The sequence below is a fragment of the Amblyomma maculatum genome, chromosome 7 (assembly GCF_055883805.1).
Source record: "Amblyomma maculatum isolate TAMU_Amacu chromosome 7, ASM5588380v1, whole genome shotgun sequence".
Classification (NCBI taxonomy): Eukaryota; Metazoa; Arthropoda; class Arachnida; order Ixodida; family Ixodidae; genus Amblyomma; species Amblyomma maculatum.
In genome coordinates, this window is record NC_139350.1 from 30,359,786 (window position 1) to 30,374,173 (window position 14,388).

At 43.3% G+C, this 14,388-nt stretch overlaps 1 protein-coding gene across 1 annotated transcript in view; it reads left to right on the forward strand.

Annotated features, from left to right (window-relative positions):
- Positions 1–14,388, forward strand: part of LOC146182881 (uncharacterized) — a 169,959-nt gene that overhangs the window by 61,089 nt on the left and 94,482 nt on the right. The gene's annotated exons all lie outside the window — the stretch shown is intronic.

The following is a 14,388-nucleotide window of genomic DNA, read 5'->3' on the forward strand; positions in this document are numbered from 1 at the left end:
CGTTTTACGCCGAAAATGACCATTCCCCTAGACTGTGCATGTTGTCATAAACTAATGCGCATAAATGCACAGGGGTATGTGCATCGGTGTATTATCATCTACCTGTCTCGTGGGATCGTACGCACTTATCTTTTCACGCAGTATTATCGGCATGGTTTAACCGCATGATAATGAAGCAAAAGCGATATACTGCACCTGAATCTGAACGCCGGCCGTGGATAGCTTCGGCTACGTCAGTCACCAGGAATGTTCGAATACAAGTTTATCGATGAATAACCGATATTTAGAAGGTGTTGAGTGAAACTCTAGTTAATATCTGTTTTCTCTGTGGCCTGGGGCTTACCAAACCACACGAAAGTATTTGTAAACCAAACGATACTATTTTTCGGCATCCGCTTTGTTCCTCCGGTCACTGAGCTAGATACTCGTGTCTGTTGAATTAGTGTACACGAAATCTGTGGGCATAATAACGCGAAAGCCTTACTAGCCCCATAATGCGAAATCCGTCTGCCATTGCTGTAGTTGTACTAGATGCCGTTGGCATTGTCAACAGGCGACGGGATTCATAACGATGGCGTACGGCATCACTAATGGACCTCCATGTGGCGGAAGATTTCACAACTTCTGTATCAAACTTGTGTTCCATTTGCAGTATTCCGGGTGGTGCCATACTATTTCTTTTACCCTTCAGAACGCAGTCGCAAGCCTAGTTTGCGATTGGAATCAAAATGATGACTATGCCATACAGTCTATATCAAAAGTAACAATACAGGCGCGAACGGCAGGCGTGAGCAAGAGCGCGGTCATGAGGTGGCATTGCGTTTGCGGGAGCCTGCTGGCGAGTGCACATTAAACAGCAGCTACGCACGGAGAGGCTGAACGGGTTCTGAGACTCGAGGAACGTTGCAGCTGAAGAGAAAGAATGGCAACGAAATATTCGCTGTTGATTGGCACAGAATAGGAGCGGAAAGTGGCATTGCCCCTCGTAAGCGCCGATGACCTCTCACATTCACTTATTAGCGGCATTTGAATGCAAGAACTAAAACGTTTAAGAACGTCGTCGTAAACAATGGAATCGACAGATTTGCGAAGTGGCTCCAGCACTGGCCAAGCGGCGCCCGCGCATCCGTCATGATCCATGTCCAGTCTCAGAATATCAAATATTAGTCTTAGCTACTGGCTTTGCTGTCCACCTTTTTGAACAGCCGTGTTATGACCCGCTACCATCAGGTCAGCAAGCCTGCTAAGTTCCTAATGTGTTAGCTTGAGTTGTGTGGAGCGCGGAAAAAAGCGCAGAGAGAGAGACATCTTTCGCGTTCGCAGAAGCCTTTTGCGCACCAGCGCATGAAAAGTTAACCAAGTGTAACCCAGTACACACACGCACACAACCATTTTAGTGGAAGTCATACATAGTCTGTTAAATTTTCATGCGCTAGCGCGCGAAAGGGCTCCTGCGAAACGCGAAAGATTTCTGAGAAAGAGAGACAGAAACTGAAGAAAGGAGTATAGCTGGGAGGTTAACTTGTCAATGCCCAGGGGGGCCAATTTGCACATACAGACGGGGATCAAATGAGAAAAGGGAAAGAAAGCGAAAGATGACTGGAAATCATGGTATGAAGCTATGGTGACGCCGCGTGCACGTGTTCATTAGTGTCGAAACGGTAAAATGCAAAGCAAAAAAGAAAGATTCTTTTTTGGCTGTGTTAAAAAACAGTGAAGACAAAAAGTCAATTAACAACATCAAATGATTAGAGCGTAGTGTCATAACGTGATCTTGAGTAATTATTTTTGTTTTCTGAATAATAAGCAAATGGTGAGCCTGTATGCACACATCTGCAAAACCTTACGTGAAATACATCATAAGTGGCAAGCAAACATGTTCCATATACATAGCGCGTACATTACTTTAAAAAGAAGCTGCCAGTAATTTTGCTTGCTTCTTCCATAGTGGGAAGACTCCATTTCGTTGACATTGAAGTGCATGCATAGTGCTAGACAAATATGGCAGTATTCGAGCTGAAGTTTAAGGCAGTCCTTGGTGATCCCTCGATGCCTGTCGCCACGAAGTTTTTTTTATTAATACTCTAAGCCTTCATCAGGCTCACACTGGAGTAGGTCAAGTCAATCGTACATAGAAACAGTACAAACAAAAAGGAACGCAATGGAAATGGCAATCGCCGACAGTCAAATAACATTATTTTCGTTGGCGAAAAATCGTTCAACGTTATGAAAAAAAGACATCAGGGTTAGTAATGTTAACAATTTCACTTGGTAACGCATTCCACATTTCGATAGCCTTAAAAAAAAAAGAGTATTTAAACGTGTTACAACGCGCCCAGATTGGTCTAATGCAATAATTATGGTTACCTCGGGTGGAGTGACGCTGGGGTGTTTTCAGGTAGTCTTCCTTATCTATGTTTAATCTATGATGATAAATGTTGAAAAGGAACTTCATTACAGTCGTTTTCCGGCGACAAAACAAGGTCTGTATTTGTGCAGTGATGCGCATGGCTGTTCCGCTTTCATGACATGAGTATTTTGAATATATGAATCGTAGTGTTTCGATCAAGTACGCTTGATGGGGATCCCAGATTATGTTTGCATACTCAAGGATAGGTCGTACTAATGTTTTATAGGCTGTTAACTTCACGTGCGGTGGAGCCATTGCTAGTCTGCGGCGAAGAAAACCAAGCTGTTTGAATGCGCTGCTACATATGTTCTCGATGTGTGCATTCCATTTAAGGTCGTGGGTTAATGTGATCCCCAGGTATTTTGCTTTGGCTACGTGTGGTATCGGGGAGCCAGATAATGTATAGTTGTAAAACAAAGGAATTTTTTTTCTTGTTATGTTTAAATACGCCGTTTTCGAGATGTTAATTTGCATGTCCCATGCTGCACAACAGTCAGAAATGTTTTTTAAAGAAGATGGAAGTTTCATTTGGTCACCAGAGCTGTTCATGGCTGTATCACTCACGCAGTCATCTGCAAAAAGGCTCATTGTCACTCCTTGTTCGGCCCAAAAATAGATATCATTTTCATATATGAGAAACAGCAGGGGCCCAAGAACGGAGCCCTGCGGGACCCCCGAGAGGACTTCAAGGTAATCTGAGTCGAAACCATTTATTGACACGAACTGTTTACGGTTGGAAAGATAGGCTTCTATCCATGCTACTATTTTCAGACCAATACTTATCGTTTTTAGTTTTAAAATCAATTTTTTATGGCGAACACGATCGAAAGCTTTAGCGAAATCTATGAGGATTAATTATTGATGCCAGGTCATGTGTTATTTCAACCAGTTGAGTAACTGTTGACAATTTTTTTCGAAAGCCATGTAGTCTGGGGAATAGAAGATTGTTTTCTTCTAAGTGTGTTATGATAGCATTATGAATTATATGCTCCATTACCTTGCAACAAGAACTGATTAATGATATAGGTCGGTACGTGTTCACCAGCAATTTGCTGCCGCCCTTCTGAATAGGTTTCACCTTCGAATGGAGCCAATCTTGTGGAACAGTACATGTTTTAAGTGACTCGGTAAATATTGCGCACAGAAAAGGAGCAATCTACTCAGCATAGCGTCTAATGAATACGTTTGACATGCCATCAGGACCAGGACACTTTTTCGTATCTATTTGCAAGAGTAAGTTAAGGACGCCTGTTTGTGTTATCACCACTTCGGGAATGTGGCTAGTGTGCTGCGCAGGGGTTGCATTCCCCGGTGCTGCACGTGTGAAGACAGATTGGAAGTATGAATTTAAATAGTTTCCAATCGCTCACTGATCTTCAGCGATACATCCGTCAACTTCTATTTTTGAGATCGCATCATCAGATTTTGATAAATAGCGTCAACATTTCTGTGGTTGTGTAGACAAAGTTTGACAATGTGCTTGAAAAAAACCTTACTCTCGCATCTTTAATTTCCTTTTATGAACGGGGGGGGGGGGGGGGGGGGGGAGTTCCCATATGTCCGCAAGTGATTTTTTACTTCTACGCATTCTCAGGAGTTTTTGCTTTAGGTGAATAATATTGCGGGTAATATATGGCGTTTTACGTTGTATTCTTTTCGTCTTTGATGGAAAGAAGTTTTCTTCACATTATTTTATCGTTTCCTTGAACTTTAGCCATAAGTCTTTAACAGTTGAACGGTTTTCCAAAATGTAAATATCCGACTTTAAATCTATAAAGTCGATGATGCTCACGTCATCAGCCCGACTATAACCTTTCGTTACAAAACGTGTCTGCTCAAGATGGACTGCGGTGTGCTGCTGTCCCATCTGTGGAAATGTTAATGCGAGTAACTTATGGTCTGATATACCTTCCGCAATGACAAGTTCCGGGGTTAACATGCTAGATACAAAAACAAGATCGAGCACTGAGCTAGTCTCGCCCTGAATACGTGTCGGCATTGTAACCAGCTGTTGTAAACAAAAACTGAACATTATGTTTAAAAGCAGTTCGCAATTGGTCACTTCCTTTCTTCCAGGAGTTAAGGTGGTCCAATCAATTCCGGGTAAATTGAAATCTCCAGATAATATGATTTTAGTCCGTTCTTTCATTTTAGAATTTAAATAGTCATGCCATTTCAAAAGATAGTCATCTGTGGCGTTCGGGCACCTAAAAATACCACCGATTACTACTTATCATTACCCATTGTTATCATGCACCAAACTTTTTAATGGCCGTCCATGCCTTCCTCTTCCTTGAAGTAGAGGTTCTGCTTAATGGCAATAGCAACCCCAACACCACGGCTGTTCCTATCAGATCTAAGAAGTGTGCAAGACTCAGGGACGATTTCCGAGTCATGTATGGAAGAGTGCAACCACATTTCTGTAATTATTATTACGTCTGGACTGTAAAGCAGGAATAATTCTTTTAATTTATCATCCTTATTAACAATGCTCTTAGCATTGATACTCAGAATGATTAATGGATTATTGTGAAAACGTCATTCAGCGGGACCACCATGAGATTTCGAAAATGTGTTTTTCGTTTGCTTCACTGGTACCCTTTTATCCTCTGTGGGATCCCATGCGTACATATTATTGTTTATTTTTGAGCTTGTCAAAAACTAAACTTACTTTATCCCCATGGTCACGATTAAATTTAGAGGACTGCCGTAATATTTTGCGTATTTCGCGCACAGGAACTGAGAAATCCTCAGATATTGATATTCCACTGTTCTTTAGCTTATGGCAACTTTGGAAAACCTTAACCTTTTCAGTGAAATCATAAAAGCGCAAGATGACAGGGCATTCTTTGCCAGCATCTTTCCTGCCAACACGATGAATGCGTTCTATGGATCTGACCTGGACTTCCGATTTGCTTCCCAAGAGATCGTTTTCTACTTTTTTTGAAGCTCAGAGGCACTCTCGTTATTTTCCTCTTTCAATCCATAGATCACAATATTATTTCTACGGTTTCTATTTTCCAGGTCATCCAATTTTTTAGTGATTTGCAACAATTCCTTATGCATCACCACTATAGATTCCTCACATTTCTGCACTTTTTCATTACATAGCTTTAGCGACGCTAATGTGGCTTCTATTTCAGAGAGGCTGAAATGAACACCCTCAAGTCCACCTTGCAAAGCAGTTTGGGTAGCCTGAATTTCCGTGACAGTGCTCAGAATTTGATCCAGTTTCTGTTCACCAGGCACAGGGTTCTCCTCCCCATCGCCACTTAGCTTCAACAGCATGCAAAGCACTCGCGATTACTCATGGCAGCAACAAAGAAGACACTGGGGGCTCGGCAGCACGACAAGGCAGGCACAATCGCTTCTAAGGCAACTTGTGAATGACCATTTGTCACTAACCTGTGCAAAGAAAAGTACGAAGTTCAGCATCGTGCGTCTAACGGTGCCGCCGAGCCCACTGAAGAGATCCGCTGTCCGTCCAGTCTTTTTAGGCCGTTCCCATGAAGTCTCGGATGTTGCCGCTGCACCGATGTCGCGTCACCGACGTCACAGAAGAAAGATGGCCCGGGGACACATGGAAGTCGCCATAGCCCGATCCACTGCATTCCAGTAGCGCCTGTGCAAAGAAAACCACGAAGTTCAGCATCGTGCGTCTAACGGTGCCGCCGAGCCTGTCACAGCACCATATGACTCCTCGGGTAGTCGCACTTACGAACTGTCCAGACAGATAATTCGAAAGCGTCGCAGTGCTCTCTGAAATGCCTCATCTCGCGCAGATAAGCCGCTTGAGTTAGCAGACCGCCATTGCTTCGCTTGGCAACAACCTCACGGATCAATGGTTTCTCTGCGAGAGCAAAGCGTTTGCGACGGGAGGACAGATAGTGCCCTCGTGCGGCTGTAAATTTGCGCTTCCATTTTAATCCTTCAAAAGGTTGCGCGGCTGGACACTACTCTTATGACGTCGTTTCAGTACTTTCTGTAATTACAGCAAGATGTCTCAGCTTACATCACCACCCAGAGTAATTTTGTACCAAACTGAGGTGAGTTGACAGCCGCCTACTCCACGTCAAATTCGCCGTTTTATGCACTCGCCTCAATGAAGTGCATAACGTGGCGCCCAACTTCTGCAATTTTCGTCAATGACAGCACATTGTTTATGTCATGAAACTTGATTTTGGCATAACAGTCTGATGTGTATGAATGACGTATTTCTCGCTGCACAACGTGAACCAGTCAGATTACAGAAAGAGTACCTTTTATCTCATCCGTAATACAAGCATAAGTGTTTTCCTCCCAATCATCTAGTATACCAGTTTTATTTTTTTTCCCTCCACAGTTACTGATATTTACTATTCAGGCGGCGTCAATAGGTCTGCTAAAGATGCGTCTGCAACTTAACGTCATTTTGACGGCACTGCAAGAAGCCATTTCGACAGCTCAAAATTTTGCGCCACAAGATTGAAACACATGACCATTCTGAGAACCAATCAAACAATACGGCGCCGAACAGCGGCCACGCGTGTCAATAATAGGGCCCCCGGACAACTTGCTGACAGGTATCAATTCCCGCTCTGACAGGAAGCAGCCTGATGGTCGCATGACCTTGCAAACTCCCCTCCATCGTTTGCACTTGGCCGCTCTTAGCAGACGATGCCAACCATCACCACGACTCAGTTTTTGTGCAGCGACGCCGCGCGCACAGAGTCGCGAATTAATCGGTGTTTTTGCGAACGATGCGTGACTTGCTTTGATGTGAAGAGTTTTACAGAACTCAGTTTGGCAGGATTTTCTTGCTGTAGCTACTCACGAACTTTTTCCGAGGGCCCAGCTTACTGCGCGCGAAATCAGATGAAAGCGTTTGCAAAAGCATTTGTATCAAGCGTTAGCTGCTCCAGCACAAAGCTGTTTACTTACGGCGCTTTCAGACCAGTGCGCTGAAAATATCCCGAAACAGGTGTCAAGCTTCTGGGCAGCACGTACAAACGATCCGTACTCGGGAGTCGCACGCTTCCCTGTGTACTGAAATTTAAGGTAAGAAATTGAAGACGCAATATCCAATCATCTTACAGATACTAAGATAGATTGTGTCATTGTTTAGCGCACGATATCGTATGCAGGAACAGGAAAAGTACTCTGACTGCTCAAGGAATCTACTCAAAATGGCCGCCGACTAAGGAGCTGTACTGACGCTGCGATCAACGATACAATTCAACACGCATATGCACAAAGACTTGATGGGGTTGAGTACAATTTGCAGGCATTTCGATTGTCATCTTGAGCAAGAGCTATAAATTGATCGCGTTTTCGCTTACAGTGACTAGAGTCAGCGTTAAATGCAACATGACCAAAATGAACTGCGCACAGCACGACACCCGTTGCGGATGACTAGTTCATAAGTGGTGAAAACAGATATAGTGCAGTTGAGTTTTTTTACTTGGAATGCGCGATAAAATATTTCTAAATAACAAACGACCCGTTTGGATTTTTGTTCAGGAGGGAATAATTCTGCGTTTTCGTGCTCGCGTTGCTGCCACCCTGTTCGTGTTCTTTATTTTAATTCGGCATTTTTATCTTTTTTATTCGCGAGTGGCGCCCCCCTGTATTAGTTTCACCAGACTCACTGCGTTTCGGTTTCAGGCGCAAGGCTCAGATCCTTTTATAATCACCGACAGGTCGGCGGAATCACACATGTATCGACTCTCTCGGGCTTATTCCCGCTCAGATCATGATCTGAGTCTTGATTAAGTCCGGACTCAAATTCAGATCGCATTGGCCCTAAATGGTAAGCTTTCGACATGTGTATAACTAACAGAAATCGAGTAGCAGTCACCGCATCCCATAAATAGAAATAGAGTACACTAACTTCCACAAGGGATCACTCGTTTCCCGCAATCTTCACTAACGTACGCAGTTATCTTCAGAGGAGATTAAGCTCGTTTCTAGCATCATCGCAAGGCAACTTGCTTATTTTAACAGAAAACTGGCTACAAAATGACGTTAGTGATATCAAAGTTCTGGCGCAAATTGTCTGACATCAAAGTTCACCCAAGTGACCGTGAGTGATCAAAGAGCGGTGGTGTTCTCATAGCAGATCGTCAGCAAATTTTGTTTTGTTGTAAACGTCTAATTTAAGATCGGAATAATTTAGTTACTGTGCCGCTCATAACCAATTCAAGTGTTAGCATTTGCACTGAACTCCTGTAATGATAGAGTTCAATGAATATAGGGCTATTCTTCGCAACGGCCTGGCGTTGGCGCGTCGTTCGTTAAAAATGTTGAGCGAGTCCGAACAGGTGCCGGACCAAAGAAGTATGATTGAGTCACGTTATGCTACTGACTGCCTACGGCCTCGCGAGCTTGCTCTGCGGAGGCAGCCGAGTGCCTGGTGCAGAGCATTGCCACGTTCTGCAGAATCGCCAATGCAGAGGAAAACCATGAGCTGGTGGATCACAAGCCCACCGCAGGCATCAACTTGGCCGAGTTGCAAGGCTCTTCTGCATGCCTGCCAACTCTCCTGACGTCCCCGGGAGACTCCTGATTTTTGACCGAACTTTTTGGTTGTGCGACCACTGTCCTATATCTCCCTATAAGTCTCCTCTGCCCGCGAAAGTACGGTTCACATAGCTTAAGCAAAGCTGAGTTTTGGTACAGTTGGCAGGCCATGATTTACAGGGAGGTTTAGTGCGAGCAGACGAGCGACCGTTCTGTGTCCCTCTCTTATCCTTGTCTGTCTCGCTCTAAGCCTCCCTGTAAATCGTGGTTTACATAAAACCGGCACCACGAAATCAGCAGCTGCGTCGTAATCGCCAGCATCACTGTCTTTGGCCTTTCCAAGGATAAAAACTGGCGGAATGAGTAGGAGAATCTCAACGGACCACAGATCACAGAGCTGACAAGTGCCTGGACGACACGAGCCCAGTATGCGAGCTCCATTTCGGGCCGCCCGCCTTATGTGCTCGATGTTTATGGGCACATCGTTCAAGAAAAAAAATGAAGTAATGAGGATAACAAAGAGGAGAGGCTAACAAAATACTGTGACCGGGAAGGCCTCCTTTATCCATTCAATCAGTTGTACGGCTTTATCAAAAAGATCGAGGATCTCACCACGAACTTAATGGACGCTTCTGTCAGGGCGAGCTACACTCTGACAGCATAACGGATATGCTAGCTGGCAGCTGTTCAGAGCAGACGTTCCCTAGAAATCGTTTTTCATGGCCACCGCTCCCTTTCCCACAGCTGAAATAATGACGTTTTATGGCGTCACTCGTCATTTAGACGTGAAGGGACTTTGACTTAACAGTGAGCGACAGAGGGCCCGGCTAGCTCTGTCGGTAGAGCATGAGACTTAATCTCAGGGTCATGGGTTCAGGCCCCACATTGGGCGCCAGATGAAGCCCTCGCCTTCAAAAAACCGGTCCGCGAGCCATGGTCTCGCCCGACGAGTGACAAATCCAGTCTCTTATTAGCCCAGCTTTATTCCGGATAAATGAAAAAGCTATAAATAAAAAGAAACAACATCACGCGCTACGGCGCTGAGAACATGCTGTTCATGCGCGCGACAATAGAACAGCGAAGAGGGAAACATGTCAGGGCTTTACAGCGGCGAGGCAAAACACACTGCGGAGCGAATAGGGCGAGCAATAGGCCAAAGCGCTCATGGCGGAACAAGAAATATTGCTCCTCGCGTTACAGCAACTCACGCGAATTCGCCTAGGCTGTTTCCGCAGGCACTCCTTCCATCTTCGTGTCGCCGGTCTTCTTTCCGCAGTCCGTGCACACCCCGCTGGCCCGTGACGCTCGCTGCTTGCCCCGCCGGGGCGAAAAAAGGCCTCGCTCCTTGCTTCAACGCGCGTATCTGCCCGCGTCTTTCGCCGCTAACATCCCGCCCCCAAGATTATCTGCTCACTCATGCGCACTTGAGCTGCTCGCGCAAACACAGCACAAATAGGAAAATGCGCGCGCGGTTTAAAACACCTAAAGAGGCTGCGGAGCCCCACAACGTCTAATCTAAGAACGGAATAATTTAGTTACTGTGTCATTCATAACCAATAGCACTGTTACTGGGAGTCTCCTACAGGCGTTCCCATTCCACCTCTGACTTTTGTAACGAGCTCAACAACCTAATCTAACCCACAGCAAGCTACCCCAAATGCCTCTATCCTCATTTTCGGGGATTTTAACTTCCCAACATAGAATGGCGTAATCTTCCACCTGCATCAATAGTAGGTTCCGCAAAGGGGAACTTTATTGAAATACATTTCAACGTTAATTTAACACAATTGCTTTCAGAACTAACGCGCGTCTTATCGCAATCTAAAATCATTCTTGACTTTATTTTGTCTAGTAACCCCTATGCCGTCTCATTCATTACTTACCTTCAGAGAATTATAGACCAAAATGTCATTCCAGCCGCCTTCTTTTTTCTTGTAATACCAAATATGACCTTGAAGAAGACTGTAACACTTTACGAAAATAGTCATTAAGGGGCAATAAATCAAGAACTTAAGACCTACTTTCCTACGTAGGAAGGTACATATCACATTCCATCGACACATGATAACTGGGCATACTTTAAAAATAAATTAAATGATTCACCTGATAAACATATACCAACTGTCAACATTCGTACAAGTAACCAAAAACCATGCTTTACTGATTCTTTAAAAAATTCGAAAAATAAGAGCCTCTATTGGGAAGATAGCGGCAACCCAATTTGATAGCAAAGCTATATATTAGGTAGCTCAAGATGAATATTTGACTGTCATTCGCAGCATAAAGCGTCCTTTTTATAATACTACACTTCCAAATTTGTTGCGTACTAACCCAAAACTGTTTTGGCAAGTAATACACTCTAACCCAAAATGCGCAATTATCCTCACCAATGACACACGCGCTGAATGTGCTGGCACATTTAATTCCGCATTTTCCACAGTATTCTCGAATGAAATCAAAAGGCCCTTTCTTTTTGCAATATGAAAAGTGTCATACTAAGCATCGCAGTTTATGAAGACGGAATTTCATCCATAACCTTAAGGCTGTACTATCATCATCGTGTGGCATGAAGTATGAACTATAAAATTTCAAGAAACACAAGACACCCGGCTACTTATTGCCTGTCATTACTGTTCTCAGTCACTTTCTTCACTACCTTGCCGGATGATTGGTAAGTGGCATAGGACATTCCAATCTACAAGAAAGACAACAGAAGCTCTTCATTAAATTATCGAAGTATCTCACTAACAAGCGTGCCATGCAGAATCATAATACATGTCGTCTACTGTCAAATTATTTCTTTCTTAGATGATAACTATTTTCCCCCATCACAGCATAGGTTTCGCAAAGCTTTCTCCTGTGAAACCCAATTAACTATTTTCTTCATGACTTGCATCTTAACCTGGACATCGATGTGCAAATCGGTGCAATCTATTTTGGATTTAGCGAAATCATTTGATAAAGTGCCTAACTACCGATTACAACTAAACGTTCAACTGCTAAACCTGGACCCTAATGTTCTAATGTGGATACGGGAATTTTTGTACATTCGTACGCAGATGGTTTCGGTCAACAATAATTTGTATAGCCCCCTCCCAGTAACTTCCGGTATGCTGCAAGTATCTGCCCTTGGCTTCCTGTTATTTTCATAAATTCAATGTGTCTCTTCTATTATACGCATGTTTGCAGACGACTGTGTCACCGCACTATCTATAACGCATCGCACCAATCTGCTCTCTTGAACTTGCTTAAGAACGTTTCAGAATGGTGCAATATTACACTAATGACCCTAATCACCAGCAAATTCATATGCCTGTCCTTCTCGCACCATCGCGCTCCCTATTTATTTCCTTACGCAACTGTTAACCCCCCGCTTGAAAAGGTACATTCTTGTAAATACTTACGTGTAACCTTATCCATGATTTGTCTTGGGACGCACATGTTGCCGTAATCGTTGTTGTCGTCATGTCTGCGTTGGGATAATTTGGTCACAGAATAAAACTCCGGTGAACTTAACAAACTGATTTAATGGCTACACGGAAGAAACGTTACAGAAATTCCAACTGACGACCGTTTCGTTCGGCGTTTTTTAAGCTACTCCTTTCATTTCATTTCATTTCATTTTATTACCCTCAAGCGCACACGCATTACCGAGGGGAGTGGTACATCATATATGATAGAAAGCATAGAACACTAAATGAACAAAATATAACAAAGGCTAAACGAACAAGGGAATACAGAACAACGAAAACAATCTTACAATAAAGAAAGTTATACAAGCGGAATAAATTGAAAACAATCATAAGCGGTGAGAGAACAGCATTATACAGCGAAAAGAACAACAGCACTGGGAGCAAACAAGCATGAAAAACCAAAAACGAAAATAAGATAATAGTCAGGGGGGAAAAAAGTGTCACGGATCAGCTTCAAGATATTGCATCAGTGATGAGTGAAATGAATCGTGATCTTGGATTAATGCGATATCGGGCGGAAGGCGATTCCACTCTACTGACGTACGAGGTAGAAAGGAATGAAAAAGGGCATTAGTATTGCAAGTTATGACATTTACTTTGTAAGCATGATCAACGCGGGAGGAGCGATACGATGGCTGCGAAATGAAAGTATGCCTCAATTCGTTATGATCATAAATTTTGTGAAAAAGGCTAAGACGTGAAATTTTCCTTCTAAGCTCGATAGATGGCAAAGATAATGTTAGTTTCATTGAAGTTATGCTGCTAGTGCGACTGTAATTGGAAAGAATGAAACGCGCTGAATTGTTTTGAACCATCTCAAGTGAGGATTTCAAGTTCGTGAAACCGGGATCCCAGATTGCAGAAGCATATTCAATCTTTGAACGTACCAATGCTTTGTACATAGTCATTTTAGTCGAAACAGGTGCCTTCGGAAAGTTACGGCGCAAATACCCAAGCATGCGGTTACTGTTGTTAATAATGTAATCAATATGTTGCTTCCAGCTGAGGTCATTAGTAATATGCACACCCAAATATTTGTACGAAGTTACAGTATCTAAAGGAGTGTTATTCAATACATAGCAAGCAGGGGGGAAATTACTGCGCGACACTCGCATAGCTTTACATTTTTTAACATTTAGGTCCATACACCATGTGCTGCACCATTTAGTTATATTATTGAGGTCAGATTGTAAAGCAAAAACATCAGCGGGCTCAGCAATCTCGCGATAAATAACACAGTCATCGGCAAATAAGTGAATAGGGGAAGTCACACAGTTAGGAAGGTCATTAATATAAACTAAAAAAAGAAGAGGGCCCAAAACGGATCCTTGTGGTACACCTGACGTAACAGGTGTTGACGGTGAATTATTGTTGTTAGCAAAGACATGCTGTGATCGACCGATGAGGAAAACTTCGACCCAGGTAAGAAGATGTCTGTCAATATTAAGACACTTGAGTTTAAGTAGTAAAATATGATGGTTTATTTTGTCAAAGGCCTTAGAAAAATCCAAGAAGATACAATCAGCCAAGGAACGGTTGTCAATAAGGGTTAGCATGGAGTTTGTGAAACAAAGTAGCTGTGTCTCGCATGAGTATGATTTCCTGAAGCCATGTTGCGCTGGATTGAAAAAAAGGTTCGAGTCAAGAAAACTAGCTAGGTGTGAGCAAATGACATGTTCAAGAATTTTACATGGTATGCTAGTAAGAGATATGGGGCGATAATTAAGGGGAGATTGCTTGTTACCGGATTTATGAAGTGGAATCACCTTCGCCTGCTTCCAATGTACAGGAATAGCGCCAGTATCTAAAGATTGTTGAAATATTTTTGCCAAAAGGACAGAGGAGTACATGTTTGTTTCTTTAAGGAATCTTGCATTTATATTGTCAACACCAGAGGAACATGAAGGTTTTAGTGTTTCAATTAGCTTTGCAATCCCGTCGGCATCTATTGATATTGGATGCATAATCGTATAGCCCGAAAACGAATGTGCAGGCAATTGAAGATAA